Below are 15656 nucleotides of genomic sequence, written 5' to 3'. Positions count from 1 at the left end.
AAATTTAAAGGTGGGCTTAGTTCAGGTTATCATGGGTTTAATCTTATTTCACCTCCATTTCTGCTCATTAACACACTCCATCAACATAAAGACAGTAAGAGCGAAAAAATGAATTCAAAGGTTTCATAGCATCTACTTAGAAAATAACAAATTTTTGATATTGTAAGTACAACTACTTGGAGGTAACTGAATTCAGGACTTTGAAATCAGATTACAGAGTCAGAAACTTATGACTTTGAAAGGGTGGTAAAACAGCTAATACATAAACATAATTAGGAAGAAAAACTAGTAGAATTTCATCTTGGACCAGTCATTTCGTAAAGTCAAGCAACAAGGCTAATGAAATTAGCCTGTAGGACACAGTTCTCAGATAGGCAAGTCTCCTTGGTTTTATCCCCATGGCCCTGCTAAAACTCAGGGGGCCATCTTACTGTTACTAACAAGGGGGCTGCATATGTATAATAAAGACAGACAAAAAATTCTTCTTTCATGATTACTATGGTTTAAACATCCCCCTTTAATAACACTTGTTGAAATTAACTGCCACTGTGATGGTGTTGAGAGATGGGACATTTAAGAGGTAGAGCTCTCATGAGATGGCCAATGCTCTCATTTCAGGAGTGGGTTAATTATAGCAGAGGTCTGCCTACTTTTTCTCTCTGTTTCTCATGATTGCTTGTCCTTTGCCTTCCACCATGGGATGAGGTCCTCACCAGATGCCAGTGCCATGCTTCCCAGCCTACAGAACCATGAGCCAAATAAACTTTTACTGTTTTTAAGTTACCCAGTTTGTGGTATTCTGTGATAGTAGCAGAAAACAGATTCATGACTTAGATGGTAACTTTAAATGCAGACATCAGAAATGCCAGACCAGGATCACTCCCTTTGGAAATGAAAGAAAAGGAAACAATAAGTAGAAGCTTGAGGATTAAAAAAAAAAAATCACTGAAGTAAAAATTATAACATTAGGATTCTGTTTAGTTTCATATAACAGAAACACAAATAATGTCTTATTTCTCTTTCTTTTTTCTTTTTGTTTTTTGAGATAGAGTCTTGCTCTTGTTACCCAGACTGGAGTGCAGTGGCATGATCTTAGCTCATTGCAACCTCCACTTCCCAGGTTCAAGTGATTCTCCTGCCTCAGCCTCCCAAGTAGCTGAGGTTACAGGTACCAGCCACCACGCCTGGCTAATTTTGTATTTTTAGTAGAGATGGGTTTCACCATGTTGGTCAGGCTGGTCTCGAACTCCTGACCTTAAGTGATCCACCTGCCTCAGCCTCCCAAAGTGCTGGGATTACAGGTGTGAGCCACTGCACCCAGCACAAGTTTATTTTTCTTACACAATGAGATGGCCAGAAGTTGGAAGTCCAAAGTTTGCCTGGCGGCTCCATAACACTATAAGGAACAAGACTCCTGTTCTTCTTCTGTTTCCCCACGCTTAATGAGCAGATGCCATCTTCATGATTGCAAGGTGTCTGCTATATCCCCAGGTATCTGTCCCTGTAGATATTTTAAAAGTGGAAGAGCAAAGGCAAAGGGGAAAATGCAAAATGGTGCATGCCGTGAGTGTCCCTCATTTAAGGAGTTTCCCACAAGTGCCATCTCGTATCTTTAACTTACATGTCACATGGCTTCCTTGAGAGCTTGGGAAACTTGGTTTTTCTGCTGGGCATAATGCTGCCCAAGAAAATATTTAGGGTCAGTTAGGAAAGATGATGAAGAGAAAGGATCTGGGATAGACAATTAACAGTGTCTATCAAAAAATCCTAGCTTGTCAACATTTTTCCTTCAATGAATAATGTGTTTCAATTATTTTACAATCTATATTCTCTTGTGAGTAACAGGCTCAGAGATCCAAATGGGAGTAAATTCCAATGCCCCTGAGTTTTCCAGCCCCCAGGGGTTACCTGTCTATTTAATGTCTAACTAAACAATCTAAATCTCATCGGAAATGACTTCACAGACTCTACATTCTCTATGGGGAATTTGTTTTCTATTATCATTTCTGAGAATCCCACAAGACCACTGATGTTTTTCACAGATTTATTTTGGTTGTCTTTTACCATGGGCCTTGTCCGGAGATTCTCTTCTCATCACTTCTAGCTAGTTCACAGCTGCTTTTTCAGACATGCACAGTTTCTCTCCGTTGATTTCCCCCAAAGCACAGTCAACACACGTCTATAGTTTAAATCTTTGATAGTTTGTTTGGTTTAACTGAGGCCTGACTTAACATAAGAATCTTACAGCTCAGAAGTGAAGACCTTATGTGAGATATCAGACATCATTGTTCCTAGAGTCTAATTGCCATGTTCCTGTAAGTGCTCATTCCTTGCGTAACTCTCTGCTAATTTCCTGCCTGATACCACATTGCAGAGATCAGATCATTTTGCATAGGGGAAGCCCCTTTCCCATGATCTTTCTTCATTAAGCCTAGAAAACCCCATTTTTCCTTTTCTACACTAGCCTCTTTAAACTGACTGCAAAGAAGACCAAAACAGTTACCATTATAAAAATTCATGCAGGGATGCCCTGATACAATTAAATCTATGGAGAATGATTTAAAGTTGGTACTTCGAACTTTCATCTTAAGCATCTGCATTTGGATCATTTTCCTCACTTGGGGCTTTCCCAGGAGTTATTTGAGAATAAAGCAAATGAATATTTTTTACCTAGAAAATTTATGAATATGACTAAAAGGCTTGCTCCTAGAATAAAGTGAGGGCCTAAACCCTTTCAAATATCACTTTCCAGATGACACAATTTTAAGATCCAGGCTCCAACTACAATAGGAAAACAACATTAGCCTCTCTAAAATGCAGTTTGTTCACACTATTTAGGAATCTACAGTGCTATTAACATCCAACATCATGAATTTCAGCCCCACAGGAACCACAGAGACAATCTAGTTTGGCCTCTTCATTTCAATTTGAACTAACTGAAACTTGAAAGGGTACCTAAGGTTATTCTGAGAGTCAAAAACAAAACCAGAGATGAAGGACCTGGAGTTTTCAAGCACTGTTCATTGATAGCAACAACCAGGATGGTGGTGATCTCTGGCTGCTAGAGGTAAGGGTGGTTATTTAGGAAGTCCATGACTCTAATACTTCAAGTAATTTTCTAAATCTCTTCTTATATGAATGCTTCTGCTGTTTCTAAAAGCTCCAGAAGGTGTACTTCTGGGCATGGGAGGAACACAGAGTGAGAAATATCTGTGATAGAGCTCTCTCTAATACCAAGAAAATATTTCATCAACACCCATGTTCAAGAAAAATGTTATACAAACATCCATGTTCAAGAGCCCTATCATTTCTTGTAATCAGCTAAATCTTATCCTGGATTTCAGTATGCTTCCCTTTACAAGAGAATTTCTCAGAATAGTTTCTTATAATCATGGATTCCAACTCGTCTTCCTCCATCCTCTTTAAACTGACTGCAATCAGACTTTTACTCCCATTACATTACAGCTTTCTTACCATAGTCACCAATGACCTCCATGGCACATAATCCAATGACTAACCTTTAATCTTCCTACTTGACTTACCATCAGCAGTTTGGAATAGTTGAACATTCCATACCTAAAACACTTTTTCCACCACATTCCACAACTGATTTTTTGTCCTACTTTACAATCCTGGTTTTTGTCTTACTTTACAATCAATCCTTCTTAGTCTCCTTTGCTAGTTCTTTAATATTTGCGTTAACCTTTTACCACTGGAATTCTCTAGTGATCGTTCTTGGGTCTTCTCTACTCTGTCCTCTGTATCTTGGTGATCTTTCTCAGTTTTATGACTTTAAACACCGTCTTCATTCTCGTGATTCCTGAGTGAACATTTCTAGCATAGAACTTTCCCCTAAACTCTTGTTTTGAATATTCAATTGCCACTGGCTATCTCCAATAGATATCTAATAGAAATCATATAATTCATGTTTTAAAGAACAAATTCTTGTTCAATTCTGTCCCATTCAACTTGCTTCTCCTATGCTTCTTCCCATTGTGGATCACTGCAATCTCTGCCTCCTGGGTTCAAGCGATCCTCCTTCCTCAGCCTCCCCAGTGGCTGGGATCACAGGTACCCACCACCACACCCAGCTAATTATTTTTAGTAGAGACAGGGTTTCACCATGTTGGCCAGGCTGGTCTCGAACTCCTGACCTCAGGTGATCCACCCACGTTGGCCTCCCAGAGTTCTGGAATTACAGGTGTGAGTCACTGTGACTGGCCAGTTAATGGCAATTTTATAGCCCAGCTGCTCGGGCTAAAAAGTTTGGGTCATCCTTGACTTTCTCTTGTATGTAGCACTGAATCAATAAGCAAATCTTGATTATATATTATATTATACATATTGTATTACATACTCCACTTGTATTTAGGATCTGTCATCTTCTCAACATAGCACCCCCTGAGGCTACCCCCTGATCCCTAGCCTCAGTTATTGCAATAACTTCTTAAGAGTTCTCCCTGCTTTTGCCCTTGCCTACTCATCTATCCCAAATAGTTTATTTTATTATATAAAGGAGAAAGATTCTGTTAATATATTCAGACCCTGTCACTGCTCTGCTCCAATCCCTCCAGAGCTCCTCATCATTGATTAAAAGCTGGAATCTTCAATGCCCCCAAGGCCCTCCAAAGCTAGAATCTTTTCAGTGGCCCCAGGCCCTCCTGCTCTGCCTATATCTCTCCTACCTCCTCTCCGAACCTATCTCCTCCTCATGTCCTCACTGACTCTGCTCCACCACACTAGCCTTCTTGAAGTTCCAGGCAGTTTCCTCTCCTAGAACCCCTTTCCCTGAGATGTCTGCAAGAGTTCCTTCCTTCTTCTCATTCAAACCATTGTCCAATACCTTTTCCCTGATCATCTGACTTAAAATTACTCCTCTTCTCTCCCCACAGCAATCTCCTCTCCCCATAGTGATCCTTGGTTTTATTGCACTTCCTATACTCCACCTTTGCACCTCTCTCTACTTTATTTTCTTCTAAATTTCTATGTGGTTTTCTTGTGTATTGTCTAGCTCCTCCGCACCTTAGAAAGTAAGCTGAATGAAGGCAAAATTTTGTCTCTTTCATTCACTGCTGTCTAGATAGTTATGGGTGTAGAATTATTAGTGCTTAATACGTATTTTGGAATGCATAAAGAAATGAATTAATTACAGTGAATAACAGTATAATTAGTTCAAATGAAACAAACCAAAACGGAAACAATCTGTGACCTGGAGTACCCTTGGTAAGCACTGCTTTGAATATAAATGATATTGGACTTTTCCAGGAGGTAGATGCTGTCAGTCATTGGGTGTTCAGGGGGCTGAATTCAGTTAGATGGCAGATTGAATGTGTGAAAATCTGTACTAGTTTAAAAAACTAATTTAAAACATGAGACTTCTTGTAGGGAATTCATACATAATGGGTGACTCTGAGAAGAATTTCCTATTACAAAAATCTCTAAAAGCAGTTGTGCATTTGGTTAGAAAACGCCTGTAAATTTGACCTTGCAACAAAGGGCATATTTTAGAACATCTAATAAATAAAATGTACCTGCATTTAAACTTTTTCTCTATAAAAACATTAAAAAGAAAGGTTTCAAAACATAAATTCAATGTCTGAGTGAATTGGCTGCAGTTTTATGATCAACAGTAAAAGCTGTCATCTGGTTTGTCAATTATATACAAACTAAAAGGTCTTCAAGAAGGTCTCTACACAAAGGGCTTTAATGACTCACAAAAAGTCTACATCAAAGTTTGTGTCAAGCAACAGCTAATTAATACGTGTCTGGTAAAGAAATACTGACATTAATGTAAATTAATGACATTATGAAGTTTAGCAGCAATTTGCAATTGAGGATTTACATAATCAGTCATTATAGTTCCCTGTTGTCTCTCAGGTCAATAATGTACAGTTTGAAGACATGCTAATACAGATTTACTCATTAATCTACAATGCCTTCCAAGAGACAGACTGGGTCTCTGGTTGAATTAATTCACATTTAAATTATAATAGCAGATAATTGTTTCACAGATTGGAAGAAAAATACACGAACTCAAAGATGCAGATTAAACATAGGTCATTTATAAAACTCTTTCTGTTTATGATTAGCGTAGTAAAGACAGCTTATGATCTACCAAACATCATTGTAATTAGAGGCTCAAGTAAGGCAGTGTCTCAGATCTCTGTTTGCTTTGGATTGCCTGAAAAGACTGAAGGGTATCTTTGGTGAGGATGGAGGAGGCAGAAGGTGGGAGGTGGGGAAGAAGAGAGAGATTTGTTACATTTTATTTGGTCATAAAAGCACAGCAGAGTCTCAAAGCAAAACGGTAACAGTGACGAGAACAAAATATTCCAGGTCCTAGGTATTCCCTGTGACCCTTAAAAGTGAAAAATCACTAAGTGATAATTGCATTTGACACTTTCAAGTAAGTAGTCTATTTTTTTTTTTGCTTCCAAGTTACTGCAATCTATCACAAAAATGAATTATAAATAAGACTTGCTACTTTGATGGGGCCAATCATATTGACCTATTTGTTTACATAAATTCAATACTCCCTAAACAATGTACTAGCCAGACAGACTTACTCCTACTTTTTCCAAGTACAAATTTCCTATGTGGTACACAGTACTATTTCATAAATATCTAGGGGGCTATTCTGCTGCCAAAGTCTTTACAGCCCAACCTGGAATATGAAAAATATATGATTAACGGTGACTATGGTCATTGTTAAAATTACTTAAACATGAAAGCTAAGCACTACTTCTTATTGCTAGTGATAGGGACCAAACCTCTTCTTTTAAGATCTAAGTAAAATAGTGTAGGCTTTTCTCCTAGAAGCTAAACAAAATGTTTTCAGGTTCCCAAATGGCTTATGTTTTGGATGAATGGCCTTTCCTGCTTTTCTGAGTTTACACAGACCAATGTGAGGAAATTTATCATATCATGATTGAAATGCCTCTTAAACAGGTTGCAAGGCAACGCTGTCACAGCATTTGGCTGCGCCAACGCTTCATTTAGGGATCAGCATTAATCCTTCATTTGCATGGACACTGACTTTGCTCCTCACATGACATTAATAGTCATTGTAAATCTACTTCTTACGTGCTATCACTGTGCCAAGATATAATGCAATGGGAAAGAATTATACAGGAATTGCTTTGGACAGCTACTCTATGTACACGGTCAGCATCATTCAGTGTCCCTGACAGTCAGGATTTGATAGCTTAAAGACAGGACATAGAACATACAAAAAATAATAATTTATTTGCACAAGTAAAGGAAAGACTGGTGCCTGAAAATTAAAACCAGACCATCTCAGCTGACTGACTGGTAAAGGCGGCAAACTATGTTTTTACATTGTCTGAGAACTTCAAAATCCAGGCAGGAGAGAATTTTTGAGGGGATAAAAAATGGGGTAAAATGTGTAATAACGAATGACTCCTAGGAAAGAAAACTGTGTAATCAAAAGCATTAGATAATTTATAATTAACTCTATAAATTTGAAGATTGTGCCCCAGATAAAATGGTTGCGTACTATATTAATTAGCCATTTTCAGTGGCAATAGCATACATGTTCGGGACAATGCTTTCTTAAGAGACAAGTAGAGAAGGGAGAGAATAGGGCAATTTTGGGCCTAAACCCCACAGAAACTTTTTACATAGGCATTGAAATAATATCATTAAAAATGAAGCTTCACATAAAACTCAGCTGGATATAGGTCTAGAGTAATCATGTACAGTGGCTATCCTCCAGATTAGTCTTGTTTATCCTTAGAGTTTGGAGTTATTTGACTTTTGTTACTCTTCCATAGGATGGATCATGCCTGAGTGCCCTGCCCAACCCCCCACCTCAATCTACTTTTTAAAAGAACTGTTCTCTAAAATAGGTCTAAAGAGTAGCTCTCAAAATCCACAGAAGTGTGTATTTCCTGATTAGGAGGATTCCTTTGTGGCAGATCAATGCACACACTATGAACAACTATACGTAAATACAAAATACAAAAGTCATTTTTTTTTTGGAGACAAGGTCTTGCACTGTCACCCATTCTGGAGTGCAGTGGTGCGATCATGGCTCACTGCAGCCTTAACTTCCTGGGCTCAAATGATTCTCCCATCTCAGCCCCCAGAGTAACTGGGACCACCTGTGTGTACCACCATACCTGGCCAAACTTTGTATTTTTTGTAGAGATGGGGTTTCGCCATGTTGCTCAGGCTAGTCTTGAACTCCCGGGCTCAAGTGATCTGCCTGCCTTGGCCTCCTAAAGTGTTGAGATTACAGGCATGAGCTACCATGCTCAGCCCCAAAGTTATCTTCTAAAGGGTACCAGAGAGTTCCCTAAGCAAGAAGTTGATTTTAAAGGATTTTAAAGCAAGGAGTTGATTTAGCTGATTCTAAAAGGTATATGGAAATACAAAGACCTAAGAGTGGTCTGAATAATACTGAAGAAGAACAGAAGAGAATTGTAGTCAGCAGTTTTCCCCTGGAGGCACTTGCCCATTTTGAGTATGGGATACAGGCTGTGCATCTAAGATTTATCTGGGTAGAGAGTCAATGCAGGGGAGAGAGAAACCATGAAGGCTCCCAAAGAGTTTATGGAGGTGGAGTGATCAAACTGGATAGTTGATTGACCTCTAACCTCTAACTTGAGAGGGGCAAAACTGCCCCTCAAGTTATTTGCTGAATTTTGAAGGTACACAAAGTGGGAAAATAAATAGCTGAGTCACAGACCTCTGAGAAGCAGAGTCGAATTTTCTTAATCTTGTAATATGGAGAAGACAAAGATTAGAGTTCAGAATCTGTCAGGGGTAAGGACCTCAATAAACACCCCAAAGTCTTATTGGAAAAACCTGGTGGGCTATGGCCTAGGAATCGGGGTGGACAAGAGACTGAGACATCACTACCAAATCATCACTACCATCATGCCTGATTAGACTAAGGTGATTAGCTCTCTAACCCCACTTGCTGAGCAGGAGAAAATGTTATTTTGCTTTGGAAAATGGTAGTATTATTTGTAATCTCTGTAGTTTTTTTAGACCCAATGTCTACAATTCCATATTTAAAAACATTACTAGAAATGCCAAGGGAGGAGACCATTTAACCAAGAGAATGAAAAGAGACTTGTGACTATCCAGATATTAAAGTAAGTAGACATTCTGTCCTAGTATACAAATAAATGAACAAAACTTTATAGGCAGGATTTGTAATGATTATAATACATATGTGCAAGAAAATAGACACAAAGACACACAGATGAAAAGATAATTTTATCAAAAAGTTGGAACCTTAAAAATTATCAGTTGGAAATTATAGGCCTGAACAGAACACTAGCCCAAATTATTTAAAGGGGTTAATAGCAACCAACACAATAAAAGATAAGATTAGTGAACTGGAAGAGGATGTCAAATCAGATCTTCTATGTAACATTATACTAGAAATTCTAATCAGTGCAATAAAGCAAGAAATAGAAATTAAGTACATAAAAAGTGAAAAGGAGAACAAATAATGCTTATTAATTACAAATGGCATGCTAGTATACAGTATGCATCAAAAATGCAAAAAGATTTTACAGACAATTATTGGAACCAGTAAGTGAAATTATCAAGGCCACTAGATGCAAGACATTATATGACATTCGATTGTATTTCTATATACAAGCAACAAGCTAATAGAAAATAAAATTGTAACAATTTTACACTGCATCAAAGACATCATATATTTAGGAATCAATAGTATGAAAACCTCTGTAACAAAATTTAGTGAGATTTTAAAGGCCTGAGTAAATGGAGGGTTGTGTCATGTTCATGGATTACATTCATTATTATAAAGTTATAGATGGTTTCCAGATTGATTTACAGATGCAGTGAAGTCTAATCAAACTCCTATCAGTATTGTGTGTGTCTGTGTTTGTGTGTATATGTGTGTGTGTGTGTGTGTAAAATGACAAGCTGATTCTAAAAGGTATATGGAAATACAAAGACCTAAGAGTGGTCTGAGTAATACTGAAGAAGAACAAAACTAGAAGATTTACACTATCAAATATCAATATTTTCTTTACAACTCTAGCTACCAAAATGGTGTAGTATTTGTGCAAGCATAGACAAATAGATCACTACAGTAGAAATAGAGCAAAATTGCAATGGTTATGTTGCACTACAGTAGGGGCAAGATGATCTTTTTTCATTAAATGATGCTGGGTCAATTGGATGGACATATTTTTTAAAATTAATCTGGACACCCTACCTCACAGCACACTAAAAATTCAATTTCAGATGGATTCAGGTGTAAATGCAAAAAGTAAAATAAGGATTCTTAACAATAGCAGAAAAATACCTTCATAACCTTTAGGTTTGAGATGATCTGAAAAGAACAGATATCTCTAACAGTATATTTGGAAACATGACCATCATCCCAAAGAGCTTTGACATCCTTGTGGGAAAAGGAGGATAAGTGAAGGAGAAGCAATAAAAATTTAGAAAATGATGAATCCCTAAAGGCCAAGCACTCTGAACCCAGCCACTTGCTTTGCTTTTCCATCTCAGCTGATGTCCCTACGAAGGATGAGGAACAGACTCTGGGTGGAGCTTTATGAAGTATAGAGAGTCCCTGGAAAAGAACTCATTATATGGCTTCTCCAGGCACGTGTGGTCTCAGGCAATCTCAGTGAGTATCTCTAGACTAAGTGTGGGCGTATCTGAGAGGCAGGGCAAACACTTAGATTCCAGGTATAAGCTGGGCCCAGTAATATGAGAGGTGATGGAATTCACCATGAAGTTCAGGAGCCGAATTCAGAACCATATAGAGAATTAACATCTTCAACATCTAAGATGCAGAGCTGCACATGTCTTCCCTGTCCTAACTCCATCAACTTTCAGTTACCAACTATTAACTTGGTAGCGTCACATAATAATACAAAAACAATAGCTAGAATTTATTAAGGGGTTCACTATGTGTTAGTTCCATTGTAAGTGTTTTTCGTATGTTAACTCATTTGATCGTCACACAATTCTATGATGAAACTATTGCTATTATACCCACTTTACAGGTGAGTACAATAAAGCAGAAAAGGTAAAATACCTTGGACAAGATCGTAGAAATAATGACTGATGGAGCCAGGATTGAAACTCAGGCAATTTTGTTCCCACAAGAAAACATTTTCATTGTTTGAGAAGTAAGACTTGAGGATGAACTCAGATTGTAGTTTTTATCCCACAGGAACTCAGTACCCTTGAGTTCAGCATTGAGTATTGGACAAACTAATAAATCCACATTATATTTCTTACATGTTTGTGTTTGTGGACTAAAGTCTGCATTTGCTTTATAAGCAAAAGTAGAGAATATGCCCTGAAAAGTAGGCATACTACATGCCAGACATTTTTACCTATGTAATCTTGAAAAGGAGAAATTTTTGTTCTAATTTTTGAATGAAGAAACTAGAAATTCATAGATTTATATACATAGAGTTTCTATATATATAAAGTGGAAGAATTAAAATTAAATTTCAGGAATCTTCATGTCTAGTTTATTATTCTTTCCATAATGGCCATTCTCAAACTATTCTGAAAACTAGTTTAACAAAAACTAAGCATCATTAATTAATAGATAAGAAACATTTTATGTTCAAATCTCATTTGACTTCTAGTTACAGGTGGTTAGGAAGAAAAACATCAGTAAATAATCAACTAATTGTTTTCTAATTTAGATTATGTGACTTAGCCAAGGAAAAGTAATTAGATATGATTTATTGCATTTTCTTTTTTTCTTTCTTTCTTTTTTTTTTTTTTTTTTTTTTTTGGCAGGTTCTAGCTCTGTCGCCTAGGCTGGAGTGCAGTGGAATGAATATGGCTCACTGCAGCCTTGATCTCTTGGGCTCAAGGATCCTCCAGTCTCAGTCTCCTGAGTAGCTGGGATGACAGGTGTGTGCCAGCATGCCCAGCAATTATTGTGGTTTCTAACCCACCTTCCAGGTAGAATGGTGAAAACCTAGAGATTTTTTTCACCCAAGATCCTAATTTTCTATGAGTTTTCCAAAGCTATTTTCATTTTAAACCATGTATTTCCAGAGAAGAATGAGATTTTTCCATAGCGATATCTACCTTCTGTTATTAAGAAGTAAGAAATAAGGGGTGGTGGCATGTGAAAAGATCCTATCAGGAGAACAATACAGCTTCTATGGCCTTGATTTTGTCCACTTCTGGACTTCACATTTTTCACAACTCAGTGGCAGGTGAGATATATTTTTCCAGCCAGATCAGTCTTCTTTCTTTAGAAACTTTAATGTAGGTTTTGGACCTCAAGTTAAACCCTAGATCTTCAGGACTGACAAGACTCTCTGGGATGAGGTTTTCAATGATGAAGATGATGCCACCTTGATGATATTGTCAGATAATCAGTGATCATCTTCATCTCATTACATCTTTACAACAAGCCTACAGAAAGGATTCTTTCCCCATTTACAAAGGCTCGGGGAGATTGGGCTGCTGCCTCAAGGTCACAAAGTCAACAAATGGTAGGGCTGGGATTTGAACCTGCATTCTCTCTGACTTCAAAACCCAAGTTCTACACTACTGCCCTTCTGGAAAATTTCTTCGCCACTTTAATAAGGTAACAAATGGGGATTTTGTGCATTGATATACTGGAACTGAAAAAAAAAGACTTAGAGAAATATGACCCTCAATTAACAATTTGAAGCTGTTAACTTGATGAATGATGTATAATGACAGAACATGAATTGTACAGCACCTGTTAATAATTTCCTGAATAATTGGACAGCTCATTTATTATCTTAGTCCTTTCAGAACCCTTTGGGTATTCCAAAGGCATGCTGCTTTTGGGACCAGCCATGTTCAGCTGAACAGAATCCTAAATCACCTAACATGGCCTCAGAGTAGGATGATTGTGTTTCACTTTAAAATGACTAGAAATTTTGTACCTTAAGCTAAATGAATATACTAAATTTTAGCCTATGTTGTCTAGTTCTAATGAAATAGTCACTCCTTCCACCAATCTAAGGGCATTAATTGCTCTAAGTCCTGGGGTTAGTCAGTATATTAGTTTATTAGTTTCCTATTGTTGCTGTAACTAACTACCACAAACTTAGTTGCTTAAAGTAATACAAATTTATTATCTTACAGCTCTGAAACCAACAAGGGTTGAAATCAAGGTGTTGACAAGACTGGGCTCTCTCAGGAGCTCTAGGGGAAAATTTATTTCTTCGCCTTTGTCAGTTCCTAGAGCTACATTCTTCAGTTCGTGGCCCTTTCTCCATTTTCAGTTAGCAGTGGAGCACCTTCAAGTCTCTCTTTGCTTCCACTATTCTGTAGCCTTCAGTCACCCTAATTTCCAGCCTCCCCATTATAAAGACACCTGTGATTGTATCAGGCCCACCCAGATAACCCAGAATAACTTCCCTATTAGAAAGTCCTTAACTTAATTACATCTGCATTGTCTATTTTGCCAGATAAAGTAACATTCATAGATTCTGGGGTTAGGACATAGATATCTTAGTGTGGGAGAAGAGGGCATTATTTACATACCAAGTCAGACAACATTTTTCTATTTTACATTGTAAGATAGTGGAAAAGAGGTTTTAGGTCATGTCTTAGTTTGTGTTGTTGTAACAAACAACCATAGACTGAATAATTTATAAAGGATAGAAGTTTATTTTCTAACAGTGCTAGTGTCTGGGAAATCTAAGATCAAGGTACCAGCATCTGGTGAGGACCTTCTTGCTGTCTCATCCCATGGTGGAAGTAGAAGAGCAACAGTGAGTAAGAGAGAGCAAGATGGGAGCCAGACTTGACCTAAAAAGAACTCATTCCCACAATAATGAATTGATTCCCACAATGACAGCATTAATCCATTCATGAGAGCAGTGTCCTCATGACCCAAACAGCACCCAATTAGGCCCCACTTCCCACTTCCTAGGCTCAAGTGATCCTCCAACAAAGCCTCCTGAATAACTGGGACTACAGGTATATGCCACCGCATCCACCATGCCCAGCTAATTTTCATTTTTTTGGTAGAAATGAGGGTCTTACTATGCTGCCAAGCTAGTCTTGAACTCTTAGGATCTAGTGATCCTCCTGCCTTGGCCTTCCAAAGTTCTGGGATTACAGGCATGAGCCACTGTACTTGGCTTCATTTTCATCACAGGAAGTTTGGGAGACACATTCAAACCACATCAGGGTATATTATCAATATTGAGCTATTGGTAAGCACTTTAGGAGTGGTTTTTTTTCAGCTAAGCTAATTGTAAATAGTCATTATTATAGAATAAGTACTTTATTTGGAAAAACTAATCATAAACTAAAGCAACACTAATGAATTAAAAACCACTTCTTGAAATACACATGGTAATTGTTCTTCAAAGATACAGTGCTCTTCACCTCATTGGTGAAGTAAATAGGAATCTTGCCTCAAATAGTAAAGAATAATAAACATAAAAATAAAAACACTTAATGTTAGCCACTTGTGATTCAGAGGGTTTTCACAGTGTTAAAAGCTTTTCACAAAACCAGGAAGTTGCAATAATATTTAAATCAATGTCATTCAGATGTCTTTGCAAGGCAAACAAAGCTCTATCAATTGAACAACCAAACCACTGTTCAAATTAATCAGTAGGAACTTGATAAATTCCACTGATGTAGAAAATTAGCACTTTGCATGTTTCCCAGATTTTGATTTCATTTGGGCGTCTGGTCATGAATTACAACCACTCTTCTTGGACTCGAGCTATTTCACTTGAAATCCATTATTTCTAGCAGAATTATGAGTCTTGTTAAGGAAATGCCAGCTATTTCCATTTTGAGCATCTGCACTGCAGTTCTATTATTAACATGGAGTTCATTTTAAAAAGAGGGAAGAATTAGATTTGTGTCTTTGGGGCAGTGGGGGAGGGGGCAGGTGGTGGTGACTGGAGCTTCAGTGAAACAAACAAGCTCACAAGGCTGCTTCCAATTGACACAGCTGTCATGTAAATATCTGTCCCTGCTGTATAGCTAAGGGATCCTGGGCTTAAAGACCTTATAGCCACATGTAAACAATGCAGTGCTGATGACAGGTCTATAGCACTGGAGAAAACATGTGCAGCTGTTTCATCCTCCTTCCTACGGAGAGATACAAATGTTCAGGAGGCAGATCACAGATGCTTAAAACTCAGTTTTACAAGCTTACAAGGCTAGTCCCACTTTTGTGATGCACTTCACATCACTGCCTTCCGGGTCATGCCGTAATAGCCCATGGTGTGAATGCTTCTGTGCAGGCTCCCTACTGGGTCTCTCACTCCCTCTCTCTTCTGCTCCTCCAGCTTCAGTCCGATTGTTTCCCCTGAGTGGCAGTTAGGCAAAGCATCTCTTTCACCACTGGATGCAGAGGGACCCCCTGACCCGTGCCTCTGCATGCTGCATTGATCAGAGGGTTCCCCAGATCAAAGAATCGAAGATGCTACTGCTCAGATAGGTCATTTAGTCTGTTCTCTGCTTATTGCTCTGTTCTCTTCACAGTATTCTTTCCAGTATTTAGCCCAGGCTTTTTACAAAATAATCAAACAGGAAACAAAGTATTGTTTCAGCCAAGGTTCACTTAGTAAAAGCAAAAGCACCGTGGATGTGACATAAGAAATTATTATGCACATGTCAGTTTGAAGGCAATACATTTTTGCTTTCTCTTTCAGTTC

This window comes from Chlorocebus sabaeus, chromosome 18, assembly GCF_047675955.1.
Source record: "Chlorocebus sabaeus isolate Y175 chromosome 18, mChlSab1.0.hap1, whole genome shotgun sequence".
NCBI classification, from domain to species: domain Eukaryota; kingdom Metazoa; phylum Chordata; class Mammalia; order Primates; family Cercopithecidae; genus Chlorocebus; species Chlorocebus sabaeus.
Note: the sequence above shows the minus strand (reverse complement) of the source record.